Here is a 23,213-nt window from a genome sequence, read left to right as displayed (position 1 = left end):
GGCTTTCGACCCTATCAAGCTCTGCCCCTGGTCAGGACACCATAAAAAGGGACGGCCCTGGAAGGTGATGTCTCCTTTGTGACTTGTAGCTCCTGGGTGAGAGCCACGAGAACTCAAACACCGCTGGGACCCCCACGTTGACTGATTTTGATCATCCTAATTTTTGTTTTGTCACTGTGCACCCTTTTGTTTTGCATCAATTAAAATGAGAATTACTGGGATTGGTACCCCAATGATTTTTGCCATTTCAAACTGGCTCCCTACCATTGGTCACAATAAATAAAGAAATAAATAATAAAATATATTTCACGACAACCATACCGTAGCATTTTCTAAGCCCAGTTAATCCTGAGCGGTGCCATGGGGGACTACAGTTTATCCCAGCAAGCATAGGCCACAATATATTTACTGTCACATTTCACAACACAATAATTCATTTATTTTATTTTATCTGAAATATTTGAACATACACACCCATTAATGTGCACTTTAGTAAATTATGCATTAAATAACCGAAAAAGCCCAGAAAAGCTAAAAGAAACCAATCACAATGATGGTGCAAATCTGAAGAAACAAGTTTTTAAAATAAGCACTAACTTAACCCCATGTAACAGACATAAATGCTTTGGTACACTCTAGTTCAAATTTAGTAAGCTTAGTTTTGTGATTTCTACACTGAGCCCAAAACTTACAGAGTCAGAAATAACAGCTTGTTTAATCAGACCAGGTGTCCGTTTAAAAAGAGAAGTTGGGTGGAACAAAACCCGCAGACCCAGGGGGTCCCAGGAGTGTGTAGAGCACTAAACAGTCAGAAAGTGTGCAGCCCCTAAACTAAAAACAGGTGCCAGTCGTGCACAGGGTGCCATCGATACTGCAGGTCACAGCCACACTGGGTCAACTTACAGCCCACCAGTTAGGCTTTGGGGCCCATCGATATTGCAGGTCAGAGCCACACTGGGTCAACTTACAGCCCACCAGTTAGGCTTTAAGACCCATCGATATTGCTGGTCAGAGCCACACCAGGTTAACTTACAGCTCACCAGTTAGGCTTTAAGACCCATCGATATTGCTGGTCAGAGCCACACCAGGTTAACTTACAGCCCACCAGTTAGGCTTTGGGGCCCATCGATATTGCAGGTCAGAGCCACACAGGGTCAACTTACAGACCACCAGTTAGACTTTAAGACCCATCGATATTGCCGGTCAGAGCCACACCAAGTTAACTTACAGCTCACCAGTTAGGCTTTGGGACCCATCGATATTGCATGTCAGAGCCACATCAGGTCAACTTACAGACCACCAGTTAGACTTTAAGACCCATTGATATTGCTGATCAGAACCACACAGGGTCAACTTACAGCTCACCAGTTAGACATTAAGACCCATCGATATTGCATGGCAGAATCACATCAGGTCAACTTACAGACCACCAGTTAGACTTTAAGACCCATCGATATTGCAGGTCAGAGCCACAACAGGTTAACTTACAGACCACTAGTTAGACTTTAAGACCCATCGATACTGCAGGTCTGAGCAACATCAGGTTAACTTACAGCCCGCCGATTAGGCTTTGGGACCCAGCCAGACAGGGGCAGAATGCACAAAAGCACACAGAAAATTGCCACATGTAGGATTTGAACCCACACAGGCACAGAGAGAATATGCAGACTCGCGCACTAACTGCTGCGCCATCGAGCTGCCCCCTGTTACGGTGCTCTTGATAATTTCAGAAAACATTTTTAATAGTGTTGCCGTAGACAGCCTCTGTGACAATCAAACACCAACTGTCCTTGAGACCTGCTCTGACTGAGCCTCATCAGCTCCGCTGCCATATCAGTGACTCTTGCGGATTGTTAGTTGTGGTTTTCGGGGAGGAAGAGACTGATTGAAATATGAAGTGCAATATGTCGCCATGAATTGCAAAACCGCAAACTCATTCCAACTTCACCACCAGCACTATGCCAGGAGGATTAACAGAAATATCAGTGATAATCAAAGGCACTATACACAATTATGATTCACGGATGGAATACATCAAACTGTGGATAGGCTGTGACTCAGTTTCCCTGCAGCTTCGCCACTTTGCTTCCTCAGATGTGAATAACTTGGCCACTATTTCCTGGGCAGCTCCACCATTGTGCAGGAATGAATGAATTTCTGCAAAGAAGTTTGGTGGAGTTTTAGTGACGCCATCACTTGAAGTCAGACCACTGCATGCTACACCACAGTGCAGGAACACACACATTTAGAGGAGTCCGCCAATCCATGGCAGTACATCTTAAAACAGCTGGAGAAAACCTACGATAACAGAAATGAAGTCCAAATGCAGGCACAGTTGTAAACTCCAAGCATGGAGGTTCAAACCGCTCCGCTAACTCACCATGTGAGATTTCTTAAACCATTTCACCTGCTGGGGCTGCACGGAACTAACCATACTATAAAACTGTCAAAAAAGATGACTAAAAATGTAAATGTAAAGCAACATTAGGGGAGACGTGGGCACCCCAGACCTGTGTGGTTGTGATAGCCCACCTCAAATAATAACCACCCTGATCCATCCGTCATAACACCACCACGTGCCTCCCCTTACCAAGGGACTGCCAGGCACCTTTACTACAGCGGACTGCCTCCGCATGGCTGCTGGGACCGGGCTGTCAGCTATAATATGTGAGCCAACCTTCTACAGATGCTAACTTTCATTTCTAGAGCTATGAAAACAGAAAAAAAAAATAATCTAAACAGTGCCCTTTCAGTGATCAGTCGAGGCGTCTTTGATCCCCTGCGATTCTGTTTGTTCGCCCAAGTTCAGAGGCTAACATGCAGACCTTCAGCGTTTTTTGAACATCGATCATCGCTAGCTTAACAGGCGCAATGCCCGCTCTGACGAACTTAAAATGCCATCTGTGAGCAGCAAATGTAACTCCACCACGCACACCTGCTCGGAGTTTTGCTCACCTTTGCCAACTCTGCTCAGACCCCACAGGCCCTCATTCTCAGTCATCAATGTTTATGGGGGGGATACTCTTTCCCCAAACAGTCAGGCAGCACCCTATTAGATCCACTGTCAGTGCCCCCCACCCAAAGAAAGGGGTCCCCCGTTACCTTTTCATAGCTGAGCTGCAGTGAAGGAGCACGCGTCTCGTTCTGTCTCTGCTCACCTTGAGGAGTGTCAGGATTACCTTGCATTTACACTCAATGCTCCTTCATTCCTTAAGACTTATTAAGAATGATAATGAGCTTGGAAGGGCCAGCGTGTCCCTCTCTCTCTCTCTCTCTCTCTCTCTCTCTCTCTCTCTCTCTCTCTCTCTCTCTTTCTCTCTCTCTCTCTCTCTCTCTGCCTTTTGCATTTTTTTCACCTCAAAGGCACACAGGGCACACAGCAAACACGTCAAAATTGATCAAGGCGAAGCACAAATGGATCCCACGTTTATAATAAATGCCTCTCCAACTCAGCATTCCAGTGCCATTTTGTGTGCGATTATTTGTGTGTGTGTATGTGTGTCACTGCTTGCTGGGGAAGCCGAGGAGCAAAAAAAAAAAAAAAATCACCCCCATTTACACCTGAACACACTCGACTGCATGATCACTTCTCAGGCACATGTGGGTGTCCAGTCTGACAGCCTGTAATCTGTCTTTCCCCTTCTACTGCGCAACCTCTATAGTTATGAATCAGATCCTGAAAAGGACAAGATCCCCAACGAGCAACGGCTTGCAGAGCAGTGACAGATGGGGCAGCTCAAACAGGGACCTTCTGATCTCAGGGCAAGGCAGGCGGGATAAAGGAGCTGTCCTGTCAGCACCACCCAGAATACTCGGCTCACTCTGACTGGCACTGATGCCGACTCAAAGCAATGAGACAGACAGACAGACAGACAGACAGACAGACAGACAGACAGACAGACAGATAGATAGATAGATAGATAGATAGATAGATAGATAGATAGATAGATAGATAGATAGATAGATAGATAGATAGATATGAAAGGCACTATATAACAGACAGACAGACAGACAGACAGACAGACAGATAGATAGATAGATAGATAGATAGATAGATAGATAGATAGATAGATAGATAGATAGATAGATAGATAGATAGATAGATAGATAGATATGAAAGGCACTATATAACAGACAGACAGACAGACAGACAGACAGACAGACAGACAGACAGATAGATAGATAGATAGATAGATAGATAGATAGATAGATAGATAGATAGATAGATAGATAGATAGATAGATATTTTGTCTCTGGGGAAAATTTGGCTTTTTACAGAAGCTCTTTAGATAAATAAATATATAACTAGACATGTAAGTAAATAAATAATTGGTTTATACAGACACTTTGGTCTGAACAAAGAAGAAAATTAAAAAGAAAGCAAACTTCTGACATGACAGACAGACAGACAGACAGACAGACAGACAGACAGACAGACAGACAGACAGACAGACAGACAGACAGATAGATAGATAGATAGATAGATAGATAGATAGATAGATAGATAGATAGATAGATAGATAGATAGATAGATAAAACACCACAGATAGAACACCAGATGTGAAAGGATTTAAATAGGAGGTAGGTGAAAAAGTGCTATATATAACAGACAGGCAGGTAGAATAGTCACTGCATAGGACATATAGACAAATCATAATTGCAGCAAATAGATACAGTGGTGTGAAAAACTATTTGCCCCCTTCCTGATTTCTTATTCTTTTGCATGTTTGTCACACAAAATGTTTCTGATCATCAAACACATTTAACCATTAGTCAAATATAACACAAGTAAACACAAAATGCAGTTTCTAAATGATGGTGTTTATTATTTAGGGAGAAAAAAAATCCAAACCTACATGGCCCTGTGTGAAAAAGTATTCGCCCCCTTGTTAAAAAATAACCTAACTGTGGTGTATCACACCTGAGTTCAATTTCCGTAGCCACCCCCAGGCCTGATTACTGCCACACCTGTTTCAATCAAGAAATCACTTAAATAGGAGCTGCCTGACACAGAGAAGTAGACCAAAAGCACCTCAAACGCTAGACATCATGCCAAGATCCAAAGAAATTCAGGAACAAATGAGAACAGAAGTAATTGAGATCTATCAGTCTGGTAAAGGTTATAAAGCCATTTCTAAAGCTTTGGGACTCCAGCGAACCACAGTGAGAGCCATTATCCACAAATGGCAAAAACATGGAACAGTGGTGAACCTTCCCAGGAGTGGCCGGCCGACCAAAATTACCCCAAGAGCGCAGAGACGACTCATCCGAGAGGTCACAAAAGACCCCAGGACAACGTCTAAAGAACTGCAGGCCTCACTTGCCTCAATTAAGGTCAGTGTTCACGACTCCACCATAAGAAAGAGACTGGGCAAAAATGGCCTGCATGGCATATTTCCAAGACGCAAACCACTGTTAAGCAAAAAGAACATTAGGGCTCGTCTCAATTTTGCTAAGAAACATCTCAATGATTGCCAAGACTTTTGGGAAAATACCTTGTGGACTGATGAGTCAAAAGTTGAACTTTTTGGAAGGCAAATGTCCCGTTACATCTGGCGTAAAAGGAACACAGCATTTCAGAAAAAGAACATCATACCAACAGTAAAATATGGTGGTGGTAGTGTGATGGTCTGGGGTTGTTTTGCTGCTTCAGGACCTGGAAGGCTTGCTGTGATAGATGGAACCATGAATTCTACTGTCTACCAAAAAATCCTGAAGGAGAATGTCCGGCCATCTGTTCGTCAACTCAAGCTGAAGCGATCTTGGGTGCTGCAACAGGACAATGACCCAAAACACACCAGCAAATCCACCTCTGAATGGCTGAAGAAAAACAAAATGAAGACTTTGGAGTGGCCTAGTCAAAGTCCTGACCTGAATCCAATGGAGATGCTATGGCATGACCTTAAAAAGGCGGTTCATGCTAGAAAACCCTCAAATAAAGCTGAATTACAACAATTTTGCAAAGATGAGTGGGCCAAAATTCCTCCAGAGCGCTGTAAAAGACTCATTGCAAGTTATCGCAAACGCTTGATTGCAGTTATTGCTGCTAAGGGTGGCCCAACCAGTTATTAGGTTCAGGGGGCAATTACTTTTTCACACAGGGCCATGTAGGTTTGGATTTTTTTTTCTCCCTAAATAATAAAAACCACCATTTACAAACTGCATTTTGTGTTTACTTGTGTTATATTTGACTAATGGTTAAATGTGTTTGATGATCAGAAACATTTTGTGTGACAAACATGCAAAAGAATAAGAAATCAGGAAGGGGGCAAATAGTTTTTCACACCACTGTAGGTGTAAATTAAATGGAACAAATAGTCATGTAAGGCACTATATAATATACTGATAGACATGCACGGCATTATATAACAGACAGACAGACAAATCGATCAAGTGATAAAGAGATACTTGAACTCAACGGGACCTGACCAAGTGCAAGCACATTGACTCCTTGGTGAAGAGGGCACAACAACATCTTTACCAACTCAGATAACCTCAGGGTTTTCAGGCTGTTCGCCCAGATACTTAAACCATCTCTATAAATCCACTGTCAAAAGTATTCTGACAGGAAGTGTTACTGCATGGTTTGGAAATGACACACAGCTGGACCACAAGGCTCTGGTGTGGTCATCTGAATGTATCACTGACAGTACACTCTGTAACGTCCAGTACATCTCTACCAAGCAACGTCAGACCAGGGCAAAAAAAATTATCAGAGATATCAGCCATCCCAATCCTAAAATTGGCATCTCCTCTGTGTTGTGGTCAGGGAAACACTACCACTGCCTGAAGAGCAGTTCAGAGAGACCGAGGAGGACCTTCTGTCCCCAGTCCGTCTGCATCCTAAATGAGGGCAGTGCCAACAGCTACATAATGACTATACTTAATTCTCCTATATTAAGTTAATGATTAGTTTATTACATACTTTTATAATATTAAAATATTTTTGTCATTGTACATATTGATATTTATAGAGCTGAGTATTTTCTCTTGGACTTAAGCAACTAAACATTTCACTACATATTGTACTGTGTATATGACTGCATGTAACAAATAAAATTTTATTTAATAGATAGATAGATAGATAGATAGATAGATAGATAGATAGATAGATAGATAGATAGATAGATAGATAGATAGATAGATAGATAGATAGATAGATAGATAGATAGATAGATATGAAAAGCACTATAGATAGATAGATAGATAGATAGATAGATAGATAGATAGATAGATAGATAGATAGATAGATAGATAGATAGATAGATAGATAGATAGATAGATATGAAAGGCACTATACAGTATAATAGATAGATAGATAGACATGAAAAGCACTATAGATAGATAGATAGATAGATAGATAGATAGATAGATAGATAGATAGATAGATAGATAGATAGATAGATAGATAGATAGATAGATAGATATGAAAGGCACTATATAATAGATAGATATAGTATATAACTTATCTCTCTCTGTATATATATACATATATATAACAGTGTGTCCTTCCGAGGAAATATCTCCCTACATTTACTTTCACTTATGAGTTGAGTGATTTCCCTGCTGGGCAAACTGCTGGGCTTTCCCCGACTTATCTTTGTGTCATTTTTGTTCTTGGCAACTTTGTTTATTGGTTATAGTCTGATTTTCCTTTGCCTATTTACATACTAAAAGGTACTAACCTGAAATGTAGGGACTATTACAAGAAGTAGCTGCACAGTTTTTACACGTTTTTACTTCAGTGTTTAATAAGAAATATATATATAAACGCTATAATAGGAAATGACAAGGTAAAAAGAAGTCCCAGCTAGTAAATCTTATGAAAAAGAAGCAGTAGTGAAAGATACTAAAGGAAGGATGAAAGCTAAAAAGTAATGTATGGGTTGCAGAGCTTGTATTTCATGTCATAAATATACGGTACATGAAATAAATTAATGAATGCACACACGATACAAAAACTCTTAACACAAAAAGGGAGTAATTCATGATATGAAAGAGCAGTAAAACTCAACTGAGAAGAAACTTATGGAGATAAAAAGAAAAAAAAAAAGATTTGGCATCCCCCACCGAATGGAGCAGAATAAACAGTGGCACAGTGGTGGAGTTGCTACCCCACACTAAGAACACCAGGGTTCAAGTCCTGGGTGCTCCCTGCATGGAGTTTGAATATCCTCCCGAATCCACGTGTTTCCTCCTGGTGCCATAGGCTTCCTCCCACAGTCCAAACACAAGTTAAGAGGATGGGTGCTGCTTAGTCGGCTCCTATGTGTGTGTGTTCACCCTGCGATAGTGGTAGGGGGCAGCTCAAAAAGAAAAAGAGTGCCAACCCGAGGACTAAAATTCCCATCAGGCAGCAGAGGTGCACTGAGGCGAGGGTATCGTCATCACCAGCACACTAAGACTGCAGGCACAGTGTTTTCTTCTCAATTAATCTGGATAACAACTTCACTGTCTCGTAGGATTACAGCTTTTGTCTAAAAGTTTGTCTTTTTGTCTCATCCTGGGTTAGGTTTAGCCATGTTAAATTATCAAAAGGCAGTTTTTCCCCCTTTTTATTTGTACTTTGGCTAGTTATACTCTATTGTAGTGTGGTGGTGGTGGTGGAGCGGTTAGCGCTGCCACCTCTGAGACCCAGCCTCCTGCACTTAAACTCCCCAAACAGTTTACTGTCTGTAAGGTTTCTGTGTCCTCCCCATGTCTCCGTAAAAGACAACCAGGTTAGCATAATCATTAATTCTAAAGTGGCCCTGAGTGAGTGGTCTCTGTCCAGGACGGGTTCCTACTTTGTACACAATGCTGTTGGGATAGGCTCCTGTGACCCTGAATAGCTTTAATAACATTTAAGAACATTTGTCTTATTATATTATATTATATTATAAAATCACATAGTTGTGAGAAGCTGGAGCCTAACCTGGCAGCATCACGGACAATCCAGTCCTGGACAAGACACTCACCCACAAATCTGCACTGACTCATGCCAGGCTAATTAAGAGTTCTGTTACATTACAGATCCATTCATTTCCTATGTCAACTCAGGGCCATGGCAGACTGCAGCCTATCTTTGCAGCCCAGGATTTAAACCTGTGCCCTCTCACAAGAACAATGCCAGCTTACAGGTTGCCATTGGTGCCTGCCTCATCACGCTCCATATCTCTATGGGACGTAAACCAGAGCTCTTGGTGAAGGTGTAGACGGGGCTGGGAAATGAAGTCGGTCTGCTGGAGCTGTAAGGCAGTGTTAACCACTGCGCCACCAAACTGTCCCATATTATGTTAAGTGATGACAGACCGACTTATTCCACTTCAGGCTAACAGTGGGCTCAAATCAGGAAACAAGATGGCATAGGGAGCCAGTCCAATATATAGCGCAGCATAAAATACATGCTGATTATCAAACATAACACCTGGTTATGGGGAATCGTAAAACCAGCCCTGGATGTTGCAAGAGAAGCAAGGTAGCACATGGTGAAAGGCTGCCACCAGCATCCTGGGTTCAAATTCTACGCATTTTCAGTGTCTGTATGGGGTTTGCACATTCTCCAGGTGTGTAGAGCTCCGGTTTTACACCCACATCCCCCAAAACATCCTCATCAGACTGATAACTGATTCCAAACTGACCTTCTATGGGTGTATGTGTGTGATGGATTGCTGCCGTGTTTCTTGCCTTGTTTTTTGTGCTACCAGACATGCTATTCCATATGCTGCCCATATTGGACTAAGTTGGTTTGAAAATATTTTGTTACATCACCTCTGCCACGGGTGACATGTTGGTGCAGTAAAGAGACCAGGGTTCAGGATCTGGGTCCTTCCTGCGTGGAGTCTGCATGTTCTCCCTGTGTTTGCTTGGGTTTCCTCTGGGTACTCTGGTGACTTCCCACAGTCCAAACACATGCAGGTTAGGTGGATTGCTGACACTAAATTAGCCCCTGATATGTATGTGTGTGTGTGTGTGATGGACTGGCGCTCTGTCCAGTTGTTGTTCCTGCCTTGTGCCCAGTGCTTGCTGGGATATGCTCCAGGCCCCCATGACCCTGCTCAGGATTTATTGGTATGGTATGGTATCTTTGCAACTTGATAGGAATAAGCAAGTGCATAGAATGAATATATGGATAGATGTCAGGTGGCAGGGAGAGTCAAACCACCATATTGGACAGGCTTTTAAAGTGAATTATATGTCTGAGTTTACGTCGTCTTCAAAGCACTGGGTACTTGAGTTCAGCCGTCATCAGTGACATACTGTAACTGACAGAGTGAAAAGCAGGAGGTGACGTTCATAGTTAGACAGATAAGCAGGAGTGACAGACAGACCCTTCACTCTCCACAACAGATGCAAAGCCCACGAGGACCAGTGCCAGTGGGACACACAGAGTACAGCGGGAGGCTCTGAGTAAACACCCGCCATCTGATGACAAAAGCCGGAGAGAGGGACACAGAGGCCCGGCGCCCATGTGCTCACTAATGGAGTCGACCTTCATGAAGCATCTGTAACATCACGGGCATCTTTGTGCTCGCTACTCTTAGCTCAAGCAGATGTGCTCAATGAAACAGTAAGTACAGAGCAACGAGCATGGCAGGGGGGAGAGCAGCGGGCTCATCAGTGCCAACTGCAGAGTGCCCCGGAGTCGCGCAAACCTGACCAGGCCTCTGTGACTTCCAGAAATGCAGATATTGATCACTAAATAATAAAACATGCGCAACATAATCCTGAACAAAACAAAAAATCCAGAAATAAATTTGCATAAAATAAACAGGTAAATGCAGCAGGAAATAAAAAACAATAACAGACGCCAAACATTTGAATAACCCATCACTTTAACTTTATCTTCAGTGTATTCTGCACTGCCATGTGAGGGGAACAACTTTACAATAAAGAATAAAGTGATGCCAGCATGCCAACAGACGCTACAGAAAATAATCTTCAGCACGCTTTTCAAAGCACTTGAACTAAAATAAATAAACTGCAGAAGGACCAAATCCAACGCTTCTGTTCTCAGTTAAAGGCACCCCTACTCGTGCATTCAAACTTGATGATGAATCTGCTCAGTCGCTAATGCCTTCAGAACAGCCGTCTCTGTCTATATAGCGCCTTATTTGTACTACTGTAAAGGGTACTCTATAAAACTGAACCGCTCATTCCCCACTTTAATTCAATTCAGTTCATTCTCATGAAGCACCTCTGTCAATGGCCGGGCTCAGAGCGCTGCACAGATTTTGAGTCAAAGCAAAATGCAAAGCACCTCCTGACACAGCCTGACATACGCTGTACGAGTTCATCTACAGAGACAGAGAAGAGTGAGGTAAAAAAAATTTAAAGACGCAAAGTCAGCCTGCTTTAACACAGCAGTATTGGTAACTTAGGTACATTCTCAGTAGTATATATATATATATATATATATATATATATAGTATGTATATATATATATATATATATATATATATATATATATATATATATATATATATATATATATATACAGTATATATATATATATATATATATATATATATATATATATATATATATATATATATATATATATATATATATATACACAGTATATATATATATATATATATATATATATATATATATATATATATATATATATATATATACACAGTATATATATATATATATATATATATATATATATATATATATATATATATATATATATGCACACAAGAGGAAAAAAGGGGAAGATGATTATATACAGTGAAAAATAAGAAGACAAGGCATGAGACAAACTGTGTCAGCTGGTTACCTTCATCAAGTGTGAATCTTTGTATCTGTAAAGACACAGACTTGGGGAAAGCATGTCTAGGTAGGTAGATAGATAGATAGATAGATAGATAGATAGATAGATAGATAGATAGATAGATAGATAGATAGATAGATTATATATAAAAAAATAGACTGCACTACTGTATATCTTAGACAGTTGGTTAAGGCAATGTGTGATAGAGAGATAAACAGCTTTACTTAAAAGCAAAACATAAAAGTAGTATATTATACATAGTGTATATAAATACATAGTACATGCAAAAATATATTTGTGCTTACTGTATGCACGTACTGTATATCAAGTGTCATATGGAGCACATCATTGTAAGGAAAGCACATACAGGATTAAAAGGAACATAATCATTGCAAATTCCCTACAAAATTTCAATATTTCAGCATTTTAAATTGTGTACTTTAAAAAAAAATTTTTAAAAATGCATAGTTATTTTTTCTTTCATATAGAACACTACCTACAGAACATTTTACTGTATATACTGTATAGTATTATTTATGCATTTATAAAAGCCTTTACTGCATAATGTCTCACAATGACTGTGACTGCTCTTTTTATCTTTAGCCATGTCAAATGTTTTCTTTCTTTTTAGTCATTCTAGTATATATTTGTTGTTTGTCATAAAACAATAATATTTATTTATTGATTGATTAATTGAAAAAGTCCAATTTCCCTCCAGGGACAAATAAAATCCATCTATTATACAGCACCATTCTGTCTTTCTACAGTCTCTGTCTATCTATTTAATCTGATGTCTTTACTTATATGGTACGTGCATCATCTCAGATTTTTTTTTATACACTGTATAGAATCACAAAATATTAGATAAGTTAAACTGTGAAATTAAGTATTTTAGAGCCCCTTTCATGTTGAAGCCAATTACAAAGTAGCCTTGATATTAAATAGAGAAATTAAAGTGACCTTATGGTGTATTCCTCACCATTTACAGTATATAATAACTTTACATAACTTTTCTCATTTGATATTCCTAAATATTTTCTAAATATAATTCCTAAAAATCTCTTCTCAGACGTTAAACTGATTATATAAACTAAAACTGAAAAATATTCCACACTTTGATTTTAGTACTTTTTGCCATGAACATTTCTGCAAAGCACATGGCTTGGTATAACAGTTTTAAAGTTCAGTTCTGCGCTGTTTTCTACAATTTTGCTTTTGACTGCTCAAATGTGACAATGGCTGGTCCAGTATATACACATAAATGTGTAGTGTGTGTATGTGTATTATATACACACAAATATATATATATATATATATATATATATATATATATATATACATATGCATATATACAGTATATATACACATATATACAGTATATATACACACATATATATATATATATATATATATATATATATATATATATATATATATACACACACATACACACTTACACAATATATACAGGGGTGGGCAAAAGTAGGCTCACAGTTGTTCATATGGTAAAAGACATGTAGATTATGAATATTACAATAGCTTTATTAACTCAATTATTGCAAATTATACAATAATTAATAAATAATACAAGAATTAACTCTGTGTTTCACATACTCACAACTATAAACCTACTTTTGTCCACCCCTGTATATACACATGCATACATAAATACACACACATATACAGTAGATAGATAGATAGATAGATAGATAGATAGATAGATAGATAGATAGATAGATAGATAGATAGATAGATAGATAGATAGAATGTGTGTCCAATTTGTATTTCTTATTATCTAGTAACTCCTTACATAATAAAACACGCTTGTGCATTATCATGGAACAGCTTTTGCACCAGTAAATAACCCTAAAGAAGCTCTTACAACACTGTCCACTCAAAATATCTGCCTATTCTAAGACATAAATTAAAACTCAGAGGAAATTAAGAATGTCAGCATTTAAACTAATACACTGACATTTTTAATTTGTCACTAATTTCTAAAATACAAGTGTAAAATACAGAATTGGACCTGGGCACTGAACATGCATCTCATAAATTTACTCTACAATTTTGTGCAGTTAGTAAAATAAAATTCATGTAAAAAAGCAAACAATAATAAAAGGCAATAATATTTAAACAAATCATGCAATAATATACAGTGTATCTTTGTATTTGCAAAAACAGAATGAATTAAGGTGCCACTGTAAATAAGGATCCAGAGTCATTTGAAATTGTCAGATAAATAGGTAATTAATCTTTATTAATTTAAGTTCTAAAAGTTGTTAAAAATGCATTAAAATTGTAAAAATTAATAGAGTTTTTCATGATGATCTGCATAGATTCAAGACTAATGTAAGCTTAGTGAGATCTTAATTATTAAAACTAACATGCAGTGCACATTACAAACGCTAGCCTTTTAAATAACGCTGTGCTCAAAATATATTCACAGTTAAAAAACGAAGAAGGAGAAACAATAATATCACTTGGAGAAAACGATGGCCTACGCTACAGGAGAAGGGAAGTTGGTGAGCCTCAGCAGCAGAGCGGCTGCAGGACACCAGATGGTGGACATCCACTTTGCTTTTCACAATTTCATCTGATGTATCGAAAAGCAGGGATGAGTCCTGAGGACTGGTGAGGGTGAAGGAGACAAGCAGCATGGAGAGCAAAACTAATACAAGGCAATGGCACTGGTGTTATACACACTGACTTTTTAATTGATGTGAGTAAACTTTATATTATCTACCGACAGAATGACACTATATATTAGGTGTGGACAGATGTGAAAGGAACTAAATAGGAGACAAATAGCACTATATAGAATAGAGAGGCAGATGGAACAATCACTGTATAGGTCAGATAGACAAATTATAACGGCAGCAAATAGATAGGTGTGTATTAAAGGCAATAGATAGATATGTAAGGCACTATATGATAGATAGATAGATAGATAGATAGATAGATAGATAGATAGATAGATAGATAGATAGATAGATAGATAGATAGATAGATAGATAGATAGATAGATAGATAGATAGATAGATAGATAGATAGATAGATAGATAGATAGATAGATAGATAGATAGATAGATAGATAGATAGATAGATAGATAGATAGAGTATAAAAGATGTTATAAAGAAGTACTGTCCCTGTGCCATTATATCTATAATAGCTGCCCAGGGTGAAGAGGAGCATAATGGAGGCTTTAGTGCCCAATGGTCAATTAAACTGGTGACCAGCAATGGTCCAAAACCAGGTGTCAGGAGATGATGGACTGCATTAGCCACGATGGCCTCTAACTCTGCCTTCTTCCTCTTGTCTTGTACTGTTTCTAGGGACTCCAGAGTCAGTCCTGTAAAGCAGCAGACCACTCGGGCGTCCATTGTCCCCTCATGCTGGTGCTGCTCCCTCAGCAGACTACACCACAGAACACTGGACAGCACTGAACAGAAGGTCTTTACTGCTCACCCAGTCCAGCCTAATGTTTAGATTGACCCCCCGCACCCCAAGTATTTAAAAGTTCTGCACTATATGAGAGATAAATAGATATGCCGATAGATGTGAAAGACACTATATAATAAACATGTGCGGTATTATAAAAAAATAAATAAATAAACGGCACCATATCACCAGGTCGTAGATAATTGTGTAAGGCAATGTATGATAATTAGTCAGGTATAATGCTCTAGTTTTACTTACTTTTGTGTGCATACATATACTGTATATATAAAGCACACACAGAATATAAGTAGTGTATTATATATACAGTATATAAATATATAGTGCTTGGAAATATATATTTGTGTGTATGTATATACTTGTGCATATAAATATAATGGTATACTTGCTGTATATGCAGTCAACACTTACGTCACAACAAAACCAGTGTATATACCACTTTAAGCAGAAATATTTTATGCTGCATCTATCAAAAACATTTACATTGCTTGTATTTCCATACATACTGGTGCTAGACTAGCGAGTATAGCGATTCGATTTTTAATCCAGCAGCTCCAAACTTCACCTCGCACGTCGACAGTTTCTCATTTCAAACTCACCTATTAGTGGTCATTTTAAATGATTCAACTTGAAGCAGCACATTTTAAAGGCAACAAGAGGAACATTAATGCGTAAATTAAACTGCAGTTAAAACAAACACATTATAATAAAACCACCAATTCTGAGTGTGTGAAACCCTGATGTCTTAAAAAATAATTATATGTGATGTTTAAGACAAAAGTAGTGCACTGCACTTTCAAGCTTATATCCTACCAACACTGTGCTTTTTTTTCCTTTTAGTCCAAGAAAGAAAGAAAGAAAGAAAGAAAGAAAGAAAGAAAGAAAGAAAGAAAGAAAGAAAGAAAGAAAGATGACTTTCCTTGAATGATCTGTTTAACCAAAGCCAGAGGAGGGGGGAAAAAAAACGAAGTCATTAATTACTTATGTGAGCTATTGCTTCAGAAAGACAATAAAACCTGCCTGGTCGCCATGGATATGACATATTTGCTCTGAAAACAACACAATAATTAGCAGAGGGGAAAGATCCAAAGAGAATATGTAAACTCCAGTTTAAAGCGCCAGCATTCCTTTTGGTGTTATTATTGTACATAATAAGAATATTGCTAAATTACGCAAAACATACAAGGAGCCTTTCTCTCAAATTTGGAGCAAAAAGATGAGCAGTGAGGAAACAGTAAAAATGTAAACTGTAAGACAGCGAGCGATACAGCACCCATGAACATCTTTAATGATATCCACTTATTATTCTTGTACTCCTGAATGGCAAATAAGAAATAACAGCGTCTTCACCTCTGACTACTTTTTTTTCCTCCTCATAAATATACTTTAGATTGAGGACACAAGGTGAGTTTGGAATTAAATGGCCAGCCATAAAGGTTTACCTTCTGTCTTCTCCCTCATTTCACCATTACCTTCAGTCTTCCTGATGTTTTATGATGTTCTTTTAATTGTTCCTGATGCCAAATGTGAATTTTGGGCACCTGGGATGAGGACTTTTAGTGATCAAATGCAGATTTAAATAAGCAGGTATATTCATAAGAGGCTCATTACGACAAAATGCCATTATAATATTAAACATAATAAAAAGTGCTTTCCACATTGCAGCAAAATGAACTGACCCAATGTGGATTTGAATGTATCTTTATGTATCAATTTATTTTACAACAAGAAGAAAAATTAACCTCTCATAATCTTTAGATGATATAAGCTTAGTAAGCTTGCAAATAAAAATAAAATGTAAAACACAATCCAGCAAAATGTGCCATTTATTTGGTCAGCTGTGCTAATGATTTTTTTTTTTGTGTGTATGTGTAAAAAGGACCGAAAAGTCAGTTTATGAAACATCAGTATGTAAAGTTTCAGTTCTATGGGTACCTCTACAGAAATCTCATTAATTATGCCAGAGGACTTTTAATCAAACACTAATTACAGCCAAACCAAAGGGACAAGGAGAACGTGAGAAACTGCAGAGAGAGAGAGAGATAGATAGATAGATAGATAGATAGATAGATAGATAGATAGATAGATAGATAGATAGATAGATAGATAGATAGATAGATAGATAGATAGATAGGAAAGGCTCCATATGTTAGATAGATAGATAGATAGATAGATAGATAGATAGATAGATAGATAGATAGATAGATAGATAGATAGATAGATAGATAGAAAATGAAAAATAATAATATGAAAGGCACTATATTATTAATAGATAAACATTACATAACAGATGAATAAAGATGAAAAGCACTAGATAGATAGATAGATAGATAGATAGATAGATAGATAGATAGATAGATAGATAGATAGATAGATAGATATTACACTATACACTTAACGCATAGATACGTCAGGTACTGATTAATTGCAAGAGAAAATAAATGAAATGATCCAAAAAATACACTTAAAGCACCGCATATAAAAATCCAATGAACTGGCAAAAAAAAACTTCCAGACTCAAAATTAACCAAACATAAATTTTAAAATCCGCAGAAAAACAACATGTCAAAACGAATTAAATGAACTCAAGTAACCAAAAATACAGGCTGCAAAAGAAGCAGTCCATGAAAAATCCCTAAATATGGGCGAGCAGGTCCGCGCGAGGCGAAGGCTGGCAGCCAGGCAGTCGGGTGCGCCCTAGCCGGCCGGGCCGCCGCGGTCGCCCGCTTTGGTAATAAAACGGCACCGCGAGCCTCGCTGATTAAAGACGTGAACTTGACAGAAAAGGTCATTGTCCCTTTAAACGTTTTCGTGCATATGGAGTTTGCATTTCTGAAAAGAGATCAGTTTAACGTCTCCATAGAAACCAGAAACAGATTAACATCCACAGAATAAATAACTCTAATAAATTAAACAGAAGGAAAACGATCTCAGGAAATTTGATTACTTAAGTTCAACAATAAGCAGCCGCCGAGCCCCGCGTTCTCCGCGCCTAAGTAAACTTTTTTATTTGTGCTGCCGTTTCTGCAAACGAAAGCAACAACAACAGCAAGAAGAGGAAGAAGACCACAGCTGAAGACGACACGGGCAGAGCCACGCGCGGATCTCGCCGGCCGGCTGCCGATTGCTCCCCGGAGCGCCCCAGTCGGAAAATCAGCTCGTCCTTCTGTCGACTCTTCCCTTTTTTAAAGGGGTTCGAGCCCGCGGGCGATTCAAGTTAACCCGGCGGCCTGTTCCCGTGATCTTAATGGTCTTATTCAAAGGGGGTCGGGCAGCGCCGCTATCCCGTGAAGTCTGGCGTGTGGCCCACGTCCGCTCCTTGACTTTCTACACAGCTGTCCGTGTACTATACTGCACTGTACGCATGTCCTTTAAGGAAGGAAAATTCTAGGATGTACATAAAAGTTCTTTCCAGTCTCCTAGCCACATTTATGCCATAATGTCAACGGATGTCCCATTCGTACAAGTTCATACAACACGCGTACCTGCCAACATCAAAATAATTTACACGGAAGCAAAAACAGCGCGCAAAGTATACAGATATTTCGAGTCATAAAATTTATGTTCAAATATATACACGTTATACAGTCGCACGTATTTCGCACAACTAAAATTAAAAATAAGGACACTGATGCGAATATCTGCAAATGCATATAAATATGAATAAAACAAATTACTGTGTATACAAAAATACACTCCTACCAGAAAAGTGAAACGTATACCTTCAGACACCACGACTTGCACATCATTTTTTGTCTATAGATCTAAGCAGACATTCACAGTCCATAAGTGTGTAATGCAAATTAACACAAATAGTAAAACATAACTTTAAATGTGTTAATGAGCAAATATTTTATTAATGTGTGCACGCACATCCAAGATGGAAATGAACACCAAAAAGTAAATACTTAAATTTCCCGTTGATATTAAAAAAAACACATACAAATTAATATGTTGTAGGGCAAAAACTTCCTTTACATTTACACACGCGATTCCAAAAGTACACGGCCTGTAAAAGTCCACGTGTGCGTATATGAGACACGACGTGACACGGGCGACCGCTAAGAGGCTCCGCGGCTCGGGAACAACTGAGCGAACACTTTTCGGAAGACCACCCCACACCCCCGCCCCCGTACCCCACACACACACTAATAAAACACAACTCGTGTCCCTTTCTCGGCTTCATCCCATCATATCCACACACTAGACCTCCTAAAAAGTACATTTGGGGCTTGGGGACAGAATAGTGGTGGTGCTGCGGCTGCTGGCAGTGGTGACAGAAATCCCTCAAGTGCCCGAGACACCTGTTCTGTCCCCAGGGCTCAACATCATTTTAAAATAATTACAAAAAACAGTATGTGCTTTCGAGCCCATTTTCGAGATATTGTGCACGGGAAAGGAAAAAAAGCCCTGCCCGCATATGCAAAGGAGATGTTGGTCAAACATCCAGTGGATCTAAATTTGCGTTAATAACATTTCCATAAGAACGATACCTGCCCGAGGAAGAGATGGGCTTCTTGCAATTCGAAGTAGGAGGGCACACTACACCCTGGCACGCGCAGCCATACGCGCATACAGTACAGTGTATGAAGGTGCTGCAAGTATCCAGTTTTAAGATTTTCCGTAAACAATCTGACGCAGATTCGAAATCACTGAAATAACCTTGTCGTGCTGGGCAGGTGAGAGCAGCGCACAGGGGCAGTTGCTGGGACCTCTGGTGCCAGTTCGTATTAAAGCGGGTGCCAGTTTGGGCTCGGGCCGGGCACGCCACTTCTCATCACACGTCAAAAAAAGTTCCGGCAAAAGTGTGGGCGAGCCGCTCCCTGGCAGCCTGCCCGCCTCCCTCAGTTGGCAGCCCACCGTGAGCTTCCCGGGGCACCTGCCTATCTGACTGACCCCCTCCTCCTCGTCACCTCCTTCCCCTCCCTCCCCTTCCCTCCCAAGTTTTTGAGGGCAGCGGCCGCAGGTCCGCAGACGGGCAGCGCACTTCCCCATTGATCCCGGGGCACGGCGCACCTTCACAAGGTGATCGATCCGCTCGCTCCGTGCCATCGCCCATTTGCAGTCGAGGTGCTCACCGGAGTGCGGCTCGCGGGGCTGCGGGGATCTTGTTGCTCTGGAGCGCAGAGAACGCAACAATCACACAAACAAATAAACACAAGAAACACAACTCTTACCTGCACTTGGGCTGCTTTCAGACACTTTCCAAGTGCGCGAAAATGTGCGCTCAGGACGGTCCTTATGGGAGCATGCGTGATCAAAGTTGCCCGATTTTTTTTTTTCCTCTCTTTCTTGTTTTATTATTGAATTTTCCTATTTCTAACACGAGGAGAGCTGCCAACAACACCCGATAGGGATAACATTTAAAAGTGGAGCCGGAGCGCTTAATTGAATTCTTTTTTCCTTATTCAGTCCGCGGTCGCTCAATCTAAAACATGGCGTGGAGCTCACCTGGGATGCGGACTGGCGAGCCGGCTTTATACTCGGCGCGTGCACGAGAAAGGTAGCGCATCGTGACGAAAAACGCGAGTGATGATTGTAAGTCGATTTCTTTATTTTTGGTTTGGTCCAGTCCATCAGTTAGTATTTTAATTGCACTACAGGGTCTTCCCTGAGCAGCGAAAGATACTAGGCGAGGATTTGACCTGCTGGGATGACAATTACTTATTATATTAACCCAACGTTTGTTAAATATCTAAGCAAAAAATACAACTCAGAAAGGATTTTATAGAATCGGTGCTCAGACTTCATTGCCATCCAATAAATCAGTGAGATCTTCAATTGTTCATCTTGTGCTTTACATTTCAGTCAGCAGACCCCAATGCTGTATCTACATATTTATATACAGTGCATTCTGAAAGACCCCTTCACTTTTTCATACTTTGTTATGTTGCAGCCTTGTGCTAAAATCATTTAAATTAATTTCACCCCTCACTGAGCAACACTCAGCACTCAGTGAAAACAGGACTTCCGCAAATTTATTACAAATAAGAAACTGAACATTTGCATTGACAAAAGTATTCAGACCCCTTGCTCAGGACTTTGTTCAAGAATCTTTGGCAGTAATCAGAGCCTGGAGTCCTCTTGGCTTTGATGCAGTAGTATCATTAATGTGGGGGCTTCCTGAGCTTTAGCCCCTGATCTAAGGCTTGAAGCCCACGATTTTCAACAGTCCTCCCCTCATCTGTTCAATGTGCTTACAGTATGCCTGTAGCCCCTGATCCCCTGTAGTAGTGGTCCCTAAACTTGGTCCTGAGGGCCCACTGTGCTTACAGGTTTTTGTTACAACCAGATTCCCAATCAGTAATAACAACTGATCTCATTTAATTAGCTGGACTTTTCCCCCTTCTTTCATTGTGCATTCAGAAAAGCACAACTATTTAATTTTTACATTTATAAGACAGTTAGACATATTTCTATTTTTGCTATAGTTTTAAATTCTTAACTGCTATTTTGTTGTTTTACTATTATTTTGCCTTTTTTATATTCATTGTGTCCTAATAATGACATTTAAAACCAAGCAGAGCAGACACCCAGGCAGACAACGCTGAACAACGAAAGGCTGCGACTACTTCAGCATCAGACCCACTAATTAGCATATACTGAATTAAATTACCAAAACACCTAGAAAAGCAGAATGAAAAGTTAGGATGAAAATATTGTTATTTTTTTTAAGTACATTACCCCCATATAACTGCTTAGTGTATTTTAATAAAAAAAAATACTAAACTTACTTTTTTAATTTTTACATTGGCCCCAAAACACAGAAACTGGGAAATAACAGCTCACTTAATTATAGGTGATCCAATTAAAGACAAAAGTCTGTTGAAACAAAAACCTGCATCCACCGGGGGTCTCCAAGACCAAGTTTTAGAACCACTGCCTTATAGACTATAATCCCCTATAAATTGCACAGATATTCCAAGAGAGCCCAGAGATGTTAATAGCAGTTATACTCCAAGAAGGACCCCCCTCCCCACTAATCTGGAAGCTGAGGCTAAGCCCCCATAAGTGAAGAAGCTAGAAACACCCCTGGTTTGATATGACAAGTTTCACACATCTGAATTTGGGGATTTGTCTGCCATTCTTCAATGCAGATCCTCTAAAACTCTGTCAGGCTGGATGGAAACCATCAGTGGACAGCTGTATTCAGGTCTCTCCAGAGATGTTAGATTGGGTTCAAGTCCAGGCTCAGGTTGGGTGACTCAAGGACATTCATAGAGTTCTCACTAAGCCTCTCCTGTGTTGTCTTTGCTTCATGACTGGGGTCAATGCCCTGTTGGACAATAAACCTTCATCCCAGTCTGAGGTCCAGAGACGTTTAGAGCAAATTTTCATTAAGAAGTTCTCTGTACTTTGGTTCACTCATCTTTGTCTTGACACTGTCACTGAAAAATAACCACACAGTCTGGTACTGCCACTATCATGCTTCACTGTTGGGATGGTATTGCAGAGGTGATGAGAGCTGGTGCCTGGTTCCCTCCAGATGTGACACTTAGATCTGAGCCCAAACCATTCAATATTGGTTTCATCAGACCAGAGAATCTTGTTTCTCACAGTCGAGTCTTTTAGGTTTACTTTTGCCAAAACCAAGATTGACAGTCATGTGTTACTGAGAAGAGTCTTCTGTCTGACCATTCTTCCATACAGCTCAGATTGGTGAAGTGTCTGTCAGGGTGAATGGAGACCATTGGTGCACAGCTGTTTTCAGGTCTCTCCAGAGATGTTCGATTGAGTTCAATCAGGGGGCCATCCTGGGACATTCACAGAGTTGTCCCTAAGCTTTGTTTGATGTCCACCTGTGAGTGGACATGATTTGAAAAGGCACACACCTGTCTATATAAGGTCTCTCAGTTGAGCCAAATCCAAGCCTCGAGGTTGAAGGAATTGCCTGCAGAGCTTAGAGACAAGAGTGTGTCAAGGCACAGATTTAGGGAAGGCTGTAAATGCTTTCTGCAGCTATGAGGGTTATCCAAAAGCACTGTGGACCCC

The 23,213-nt window shown here is 39.7% G+C and overlaps 1 protein-coding gene across 5 annotated transcripts in view; it reads right to left on the bottom strand.

The window, feature by feature from the left end:
- Positions 1 to 20,611, bottom strand: part of casz1 (castor zinc finger 1) — a 601,697-nt gene extending 581,086 nt beyond the window's left edge. For 2 of the 5 annotated variants that reach the window (XM_051931302.1, XM_051931301.1), the window contains exon 1: positions 20,399 to 20,610. The gene's annotated coding sequence lies outside the window, so the exon portion shown is untranslated. Of the gene's footprint in view, positions 1 to 3,102; positions 3,178 to 19,714; positions 19,839 to 20,398 lie in introns of those variants that run through there. The other 3 variants (XM_051931297.1, XM_051931299.1, XM_051931298.1) reach the window with 3 other exon arrangements.
- Positions 20,612 to 23,213: the final 2,602 nt, after the last annotated feature.

This window comes from Erpetoichthys calabaricus, chromosome 8 (genome assembly GCF_900747795.2).
Source record: "Erpetoichthys calabaricus chromosome 8, fErpCal1.3, whole genome shotgun sequence".
NCBI classification, from domain to species: Eukaryota; Metazoa; Chordata; class Cladistia; order Polypteriformes; family Polypteridae; genus Erpetoichthys; species Erpetoichthys calabaricus.
The sequence above is the reverse complement of the archived record's forward strand: the minus strand, read 5'-3'. Positions and strand labels throughout refer to the sequence as shown.